Source organism: Lissotriton helveticus, chromosome 2_1 (assembly GCF_964261635.1).
Source record: "Lissotriton helveticus chromosome 2_1, aLisHel1.1, whole genome shotgun sequence".
Lineage (NCBI taxonomy): Eukaryota > Metazoa > Chordata > Amphibia > Caudata > Salamandridae > Lissotriton > Lissotriton helveticus.
Genome location: NC_136059.1, coordinates 1,376,920,176 through 1,376,929,806, shown reverse-complemented (window position 1 = coordinate 1,376,929,806; position 9,631 = coordinate 1,376,920,176). Strand labels below are relative to the sequence as shown.

At 40.6% G+C, this 9,631-nt stretch overlaps 1 pseudogene; it reads right to left on the bottom strand.

The window, feature by feature from the left end:
- Positions 1 to 4,882: 4,882 nt before the first annotated feature.
- On the bottom strand, positions 4,883 to 8,749 carry LOC144819761 (uncharacterized; annotated as a pseudogene).
- Positions 8,750 to 9,631: the final 882 nt, after the last annotated feature.

Genomic DNA, 9,631 nt, shown 5'->3' with positions numbered 1-9,631 from the left:
AAAAAATGGTAACGACAGATGCCCAAAGTGTGGGGAGGTTCAAGAGTCTATAAGCCACTTCCTCTTCTTCTGCCCCATGTATACTGCCCCCAGAACGATGTGGATTAAGCCTATATGTAAATTGCTTGGGATATATAGGCATGAAGAGGCTCTTAGAATCTTATGTACAGACCCAACCCCTACAATTGCTGTGGCTAAGTTTTTAAAATGGGCTTGGGTAATCCGTTCAAAACAAATAGGGACAGACATATGAAGTTTTAGCTTTACATCTGAGCTCCTGTGCAATATACCTCTGGAAGAACTGTACATTGATGAGATTGATTTTAAGTCATATTTGAAATATTGTAATTTGATATTCGGCAATAGTCTACTCTAGTTTAATTCCTTTTTAATATTTATTGTATGAATTTTAATGGATTTTAAAATACTAATTCTTTTTATGTATACTTTTATGACTTAATTGTCGAATAAAGTTTATGAATGAATGACAGAGTGAAATCCTGTAGATTTCACTCAGCCACTTTTAGGAGGAGTTCCTGCGCCGGAACGCCTACATGTGGCGCAGGGCTTTACAACGTGACACATCTCCCAGATTCGTCACGTGTAAATACCCCACAGCATGGCGCTGGTTTTTCGCCACCGCTGCGTCACAAAAGTGACGCAACGGTGGCGTAAAAGAGGCACAAGGGGCTTGTAAATCTGACCCAAAGAATCTTGTCCGCAACATAGTAGCAATTTAGAAGAGGAGTGTTTTAATTCTTTGTCTACCAATTTTAAAACTTAAAGCCCTATTTTTGTTCGGAAAGTCATGTAAAAAAGACAAAGTGCGTTGTAAAAATTGTGGGGAATAAAAGAATTCAAATTAGAAGGAGATAATATCACGCACTCCTTATGAAAGAATGAACCCATGTAATAATAAAAATAATTAAAAATGTTCTCAATCTCATGGCTTTATATGTTAACGTTGCGCAGCAAGAATGACATTTTAAATGTGCAGAAAATTAGGTTTCAAAAACATTTCCACATCAAGCTGTTCGGCCTCCCCCTGTCCAATTAGCCAGTCTTTGCCTCCTACCTATGTGCAAACTTTAAAGGCTTGGAGGATATATTTATTGCATGCTGCTTACTTTTGAAATCAAAGAAAAGAATAGGCTGTCCAACCACCAATCGAGATAAGTGATCGTAGTAGGCCAGATGGCTCAAGAGTACTCGGGGCTTAATCAGTTTAAGAAACTCTATAGATCGGAACACCTGATTTCCCACGAGCGCCTCGAGACGCCTGCCACTGGGAGCTGTGGAGTCAGCTTACAGCATGAGCCAATCAGATGCAACGTTAAGGAAAGCAGCTAGCTCAGCGAGAGGAATTCAAGGCCTTGCACACCATATTTATCAGTTACATAATACATCACACAACATTCCCCACAAACAAATAACTTTTTTACAGACAGCACTGAAAACCCGAGCTGGGACTCGAACCGGGGTCCTAAATAGACAGCAGCTCCCCACTCACTTAACTATAGAATGCAAATACACACATAACAATGAAATACCCAAAACGTTAACATTTATAGCATGTCCTGCTTGCGCTCACCTTTAGGCATATACCAGAACTAATCAGGTACAGTCGCGAAGCCTACGTACATCCGGGAACGCCGGAAGTGACGTCATTGCTCTGCTGCAAGGACGAATGTAGCGAGGGTGCAATGGCCATAAAAAGGGCACGATGGATCGGCCTCGGTCTCTTATATTTTCCAACTTGACCTTCTGAAAGCAGTAAAACTTCAGGGATTCCACATATTTCAGGTAAGACATGCTGCAGCCGAGGTCCAACTTACACTCGAGATATAGGTGCATATCGACACGGTACAAGAGCGCGCGTGCACGCCCCATGCAGTCAATGCACCCCCGAGCTACTGGAGAGCCCACAGTGTTATTACCCGGATTCTGAGCACGGGTCTCCCTCGCAAGAGCAGGCACTCCTAGACTCGGACCCTGTGCTTAGCGGGCTGGTCCTGCCAGTAATGTTTCTGTGCCCTTTGACCCAGTGACACAGGGACTAGATTTTGTTTAAAATAGCGCAGGGTGTTATGTTATGTTATGTTAGGGTTTTTTTGTAAAGCGCACGTACGCCCGTGGGCTTCATGGCGCTGTTGAAGTAGGAACCTAACACAACAACTTACTGAAAATAAGCCTGTCTGAACAGCCAAGTTTTATAAGAACGTCTAAAAGTTAGAAAGTCTGGGCTGAGCCGAAGGGAAAGTGGTAGGGAGTTCCATAGGACAGCAGCTAAGTAATGGAAACAGCTGCCGCCCTGACGCTTTCTCCTGTAAGAGGGAACAACCAGCAAGTCTTTATTGATGGATCTAAGATTGCGAGTGGGCTTGTATTTGGAGACCAACTGATTGATGAACTGAGGCCCTATGTTTTGTAGACTCTTGTATATGATACAGCCGGACTTAAACATGATTCTTTGAGATACAGGCAGCCAGTGTAATTGTTCTAGGCCAGGCCTGATGGAACACCGCCTAGGTTGTTTAAGAACAAGTCTGGCTGCTTGGTTCTGCACTAGTTGGAGTCTTTTTAAAAGGCCAGATGGAAGGCCCAGGTACAGACTATTAGAAAAGTCCAGCCTGGAGAGTACCAGTGCGATGGTGACCTGGATAAGGGCTGAGTATGTCAGAAATTGTGCAATCTTTTTTATTTTCCTAATCTGGTAAAAACTAGCAGAAACAACTGCTCCGACTTGAGCTTTTAATGAAAGATCCGATGCAAGTGTAACACCCAAGCTCTTCACTGAAGAAGCAGGGACTGGGGCAGGACCAAGGCTCAAAGGCCAATAATGAGGGCCCCAGCTGATACTGCTGTCCCCGGGAAGAATTAACTCGGTTTTACCCGGGTTGAGCTTGAGGTGGTTTAAGCTCATCCAGCGTTGTATCATAAGCATAGTTTGGTGAAAGTGGGCGACTGAATCAGGAGTATTCAGAGGGAAAATTAGCTGTAAATGGGAGCCAAGCCACAGGTAAAAATCGAGCCAGTTCAAATATGAAAGGGAAACATTTTTAAAATCATGGGCGGTGCAGGCTCGAACCTACGTTCATAACTTGAAAGTCGATTGCATGCTTTAACACTAGGCCATAGCATTTCCCTCTGAAAATGGGTAGAATATTTAGTATTTGTGATGGCTGCTGCTCATTTCTCAGAAAATCATTACACCCATTGACAAAGCCAATAGTCCAGGCATGTTATAGGTGTAATGTTATATGTTTTATTGCAGGATCAACCCCAATTCTGAGCTCCTGGCCTCTCATAGAAAACAGAGCAGGCACTCCTAGACTCCCAGACTCTGTGCTTAGCAGGCTGGTCTGGCCAGGAATTTTTATGTGCCCTTTGACTACAGTGCCACAGGGACTATATTTTGTTTAAAATATAGCGCAGGGTTGGAGCCCAGTAAATCGAGCCACAGTTAAAAACTCGAGCCAGTTCAAATATGAAAGGGAAACATTTTTAAAATCATGGGGGGGGTGCAGGCTCGAACCTGCGTTCAGACCCTAGTCAAAAAGGAAGATCATCCTGGAGTGATTCTGTTGTCATCTGATGACTTCAGCCAGGCTATTCCTATAATTATCTGGGGACGTCATCCCAAACCATCCTGAAGTCTGCCCACAGGGCAGAATATTTAAATGGGATGACTCTTACTGTAATCACAAAAACCACTCTAGGATGGTGTTCTGATGACTTCCACTGGCAGGGAGTGATTACCTCTGACAACTCCAAGAATACTATTTGACAACTTCAGCATGAGTGAGAATTACTCCAGGATGGGCTTTAGATAATTTAAGGATGACTGATGTTTATTCCTGGATGATTCTATAACCGCTTTAGGATAGAAGTTGATTACTCTGGAATGATCCCATGACCTTTTCAGGATAAGTGTGGATTATTCCTGGACGTTCCTATAACCACTTCAGCATGGCTATTGATTACTTTTGAATGACCCTGTGGATCACTAATAAATCATTACGGGTTGGATTACACCTTGACAATTCCATGTTAGGAGTACGTTGGCCGACTGCCAATATTGCCTTGCAGGGTGCCACTAGGAGAGTAGGAAAGTGTTATGTCTATCCCTTTCACTAGCACCACTGCACCATTAGGCAGCTGAGAGCCATGCACTCACATTGGCACTATAATGCAATGTTGTCTGCGAGAGTCTAGTTTAGGTTTTGTAATGGAAGGGTACCCTTCCATTACCCAAAAAATACAATGTCTAGACAAACGTGAAACTTTTCCCATTTAGGATGAGTGTTGTACCAAATACCAATATTGCTCGTTTGCAAATCCTGAAAAGGATTTTGATTCAGGTCTGCATTATAAAACTCAAGCAAACCAGACACAAAACATCTATAAATCTGGTCCTAATACTTAGATTATTTTTCTCCTGCATTGGAAAAATACTTTTTAAACTCTACAGTGAGAGGTAGACACTTGTATAAAATACAAGTTGCTATTTGTGGCTAGGTTTGTGCTGCAGAAATACCACAAGTGCCTTCATACAAAATAAGTGGCCTGCAGCAATGTTATACCTTTGCATTCAGATCAGCTTAACATATGCCACTACTCCCATACTCCTGACTCACTGGGATGTGCCTTATTTCGAGGTGCAGAGCATTATCTCACGCTGTTTGACATGGTGACCATTTGCAAAAGACTAAACAAAACAGTGGTAAAGGAAAAATGATCAAAAGGGGTGTGTCAATATGTGATTTTATTTATTTAATGCACTTATATGTCCCCACAGGGGCCAGGATACCCAACAAGAGAAAAGTCCAGAAACAAAAATCCAGGGAAAATAGGCCAGACTACTGCAACAAGAACAAATGGCTTAACGAAAACCAGCAACTTTGTGGTTTGATTCTAGATGCGGAGATTTCCTTAATCCTCTTCTGGCATTGCAAATGTTTATAGCCAGCTTCCTTCTCATACTTCTGTTGTCCAGTGATGGCCAGCCGTTGGCACTGCACACAGACTTCAGAAACTCTGGAAAAACAAAATAACATACATCAGTATCATGTTACCACTATCATTTATGGTTTTTAATACGGCTGGGCTACCTATAAAAAGTTCCAATTCCATTATTTCTTACAGTGTGCCAGATGAGATATGGTTAGGGTTACAGGGTTCCTAAGTGAAACATTAAGGCCACTTGGTCAAAGAGGCACAGGTTAGAGCAAAGCATTGATGAAAAGGGGGGCAGAAGGTGAAGAAAAAAAGTTCCCTCATGAACTATGAGCCCCTGGTCCCTAATGACAGTTCTAGCCCCAAGTAGCAGTCTTGCTTTTAGTGTTAGATGCATTGAAACAAGCATGTGCCATAGTCATGTTCACTAGACACGGTCATGCTTCATCTGCAAACAGAAAGTAATCAGTGCCAGATTTCTTTACAAAACCATCATGGAGGCAGCCACGGTGAGTCTGAACTGCACTTGCAATAATCATATTTGGAAAACAGTCTAAGAAACTAGCACAGTGACCAGAAATCAAAATAGGAGCTTACAACCAAGTGTAAAGACCAGGACCAACTGATCTAATTATTAGGGAGTTGATCCGGTCTAAATAAAAGCTGCAAGCACCGTAAATTTTATAAGTGCAGTTTGCTATCACCCATTCATCCAGTTTGAGAACCTCACACCTGGACCTACAGATTTACAAATGAAATCCCAACTCAAGGCTTTGCGCCAGATTTGCATGCCATTTGTAGCACAAGCTCAGCACAAACGTAAGAAATTACAAGCCACCCCCATTGCTCTAATTGTTCTTTTGCAGACAGCTGTTAAGCAATGATGGAGTCTTCGTTCAATTATGATACAACATCACATATGCATACATAACTTAACACAACGTATAATGAATTTTCACAATCCCAGCTCGCCTGAATGTTAATTTGAACATTTGTAATATCTTACCAAACAAGGCATCAACCTTTTCCTCATCAAGGACAGCTGTTCCAGCACGAGCCTTCATTTCACCTTTTGCAGATGCAAGTTCTTTAGGAGAAAAAAGTATTTCGCTGATACCATTGAGACGAAAACCTGCACTGTCCCGAGCTGCCTTGGCTTCCTCCAAGAGTTTGTGCAATTTTCTCTTTGGAACGAGTACATTTCTGAACCGTGAAGGATCGTGTGAGTCCTTTACCAACTGCTGCATCTCAGTCTGCAAAATAACACAACTATTAACTATTTGCCATTATGTTAGGTTACATTCTGAAAAATATGTATAAATACAGTGTTTTTTTTATTTTGATTTGGCACCTGTACATGGCTAACAATGTAATATTTGCTATGTTAGCTCCAGGAGTATAAAGCAGCCATATTTAAAAACATTTCATGCAGAAAGATTTCAAAGTCCTCATGCAGGAAATCTACAAGGTTTGTCCTATAAACTTTAACTGTGTTAAAAGAGTGGCAAAGAAAAGAAGTACCTTTTGTACAGTGAATGATCGACTGCATATTTTTGATGCTGTTGTATCTGGTAAATTCTGTGAAAAGGTCAAAGCAGATAGCGCAGCTTGCAAATACTGTATAGCCAACTCACTATTGCGAGTGCCTTGCAACTGTGCTATAATCAAATAAATACAGTTGTTAAAGGCAGCAGATAATAAATATAATATACACTTAACAAGCATACTTTTTGGCAATGCATGTGTTTGGATGGAAAAAAAGGATTATTAATGGGAATTTGTTGCTGTTTACGTGGAAAGGTAGAATATCAAGTCACGCACCTTCTAAATGTTTGTTTTCGGCTTGCAACCGTACACACTCCGGACAGGAACCAGGGCCAACAGAAAAGCTTTTGTTTTCATTAATTATGGACAAGGAGTTATATACCATTTCCTTAGAGAGAAAGCAAATCATAATTAGGTCATACAAGTGGAAATGCCATTTCCTATGTACCTAGAAAAAAAATACTAATAATTACCCCAGTGTTGAATGATGGACTTCCCTCCGTCATCAAATGAAATGATTCTTCGTTGTCCTGAGGGGAAAAAAAGAAAAGCAACCATTAGCCCATCATTTATACTGAACATATCAAACAGTTTTCCATTTGTTTACTCACATTTTAATAGGTAGGTATATGTGCCCTATTGTTGAGGAAATGAATGCACCATATTAATTAAAGGTTTTATTAAGTATAAAGGCTTTTTGCAGAGATAACCGGTAGAACTTATGTGATTTTGGCAACAAAAGGCATGTTACGTTCACCAAGGAAAAAAGGCTGGCATACAGGCCTAACAATATGCAAATGTGTATAATGGCAGCACTTATTTACCTCTGCTTACATTATGGTCACAGCTTTCGTTGCTTTCAAATGGGTCATCATGGCATGGGGTATGGTTCACATCCATAGGCGTTACTGCAGATGGAAAGTCACTGTAGGCCCGGCTGTGTGACTGAGCCCTGAGCCACAAAACCTTGTGGTGTCAAACTATGTGGTGCAAAGTGTACCATAATTTTAGGATCTTGTTTGCAGGGTCTAGTAGGTGTTGTTCCATCGCTCGAAACAGCCAGCTCTTGTGTAGGAAATAGTTTTTTGGGTATTAACTGGCGTGGTGGTGAAAGGGAGGCATGTTTTTGTCCTTGAAAGTTGGATTTTAATTGGGACTCCAAGACAAGTTCTTTTTCACGTTCTACTCCGTCATATTTACTTATAGATTTTGGATGAAGGACACTAGCCATCCCTGCTAAAAGGGCCAGGTTTTCAAGTTTCTGCAAATTCATCCACGAACTCGCATCACCAGGCTGAGAAGCTGTGCTTTCGGCATTAGTATGGTTAGCCACTCTTATGTTATCCTGACCACTCTGCTTTGCTTTTTTGTCCTTGCATCTTTTCTCTGCAATTTCTTCCTCTTGGAGTTTACGTAACACCCTCTTAAGTCTTCCAGCGCTTCCCCGATTACCACAGTCCATCATCAACTGCTTTTCCTCCTGTGCCCTTTGAAGCATCACCTGTTTTAGACCCTCTGTTGTGCCAGAATAGCTTGAAATTAAGTCTTCAAAAATATTTTGAATCGTGAGACACTGTTTCTTCACAAAAAAAAGAAAAAAAACATATTTATAAATAAACTTCAAAACAGTGATAACACATTGATCACTTGCAATATATCTTCAAGCGCTAGCCAGAATATATAAATAAACAGGTATTGATATTAAAGGACATATGTATAATCTATCCATAACAAAGTAAGTTTTCCTTATTAGACAGTACACATTGTAAGCCTGAACTTGAACCTCCTGAAAAAAAGTTGCCTAAATAAAATAGTTTATCCACAAATGGCTGCCTTATAGCAGTGAAGAAAGCTAAAAGTTTCAGCCCTTTTCATAAGTGGTACATTTGTCATTGGAGAGCAATGCAAGGCATATGTGAGGACATGGATGTTAATTTTTGCTAACCATTATTGGATTAACTTATTCCCAAAAGTAGGATTTTACTGAATCATGTTGGTAATTAGTACCATTATCCTGCAGTTGCAATCTTAATACAAAAGTTTACTTATTGTGCTTACCAGATGATTGGAAAAGACTCATAGCTTTACAATATCTCTCTTCAGTATTTGGCCGACCAGTTTCATCTATATTTTCTACCAGCAATTTACAAAGAACTTCTCCGGAATTGTCCAAAAGCAGAAAGTCTCCATCTTTTCTAGCACACACAGAGCGATTGCAAGAGAAAAATAAGACGTTGAATGAAACCATGGTTATGTCCTGCTAGATATAAAAACCAGGAATTAGTTTGGGACTAGTTTAAGTTTCAGAGGTATAATACAAAGCATATCTAACTGATTCACTGATTATTTAATTTGAGAAAAGCATCACAAAAAGTACACTGACCTGGTACATTTCATAACTAATATGCGTAGATTTTGGAATACAAAGAAGTGTTAAGCATTCACTGAAGGCCATTGAGGAAATTGTAAAATTATCCAGTTAAAAAAAATATATATATTTTACAGAGTTATATTTAGCGCAAACTTGACACAAATCGGCTATCAGAGCGCTTAACATAGTACCAGTTGCATTACATGAGGACACATTCATTTTTTGGTAGTCTTATTTTGTTACGCATGAGGATATTAACTGATTTGCCCAGAATCACAGAATGTTCAGTGTCATTGCCGAGACTCGAACCCAGTTCCCCAGATTCGAGGTTGACAGCCCTAGCCATTACGTGGTAAAGGGATTACATTCATATGATATAATGGTAGGCAGCTCCCTATTGAGCTGCAATAATTTTACTCATTGCCATCATGCAGAAAGCAATTAAATTGGCGTTGCTTTGTAGCGCAATACAGCTGTACACACCATTAACCATGCTCCATCTCATCCATTCTATCACATGCTTCTAATGGTGTAAAGTGACCACTGTAAACCCCATAAGACTAAGGGAAGACTTCTGATGCTGTTAACCGGGAAAAAAAAAAGCTAGAGTTGGGCATTTCTTGGATGAAAGGGGAAAGAAAGGTAGTGGGGCAAGGGAGCTCACACATCTGCACCATATGCAAACCACATGCACCGCAAGGCAAGAGGAGCAAAGAGATTTGGAGACTGTAGACAGTAGACAGTGTAGTAAATGCCATA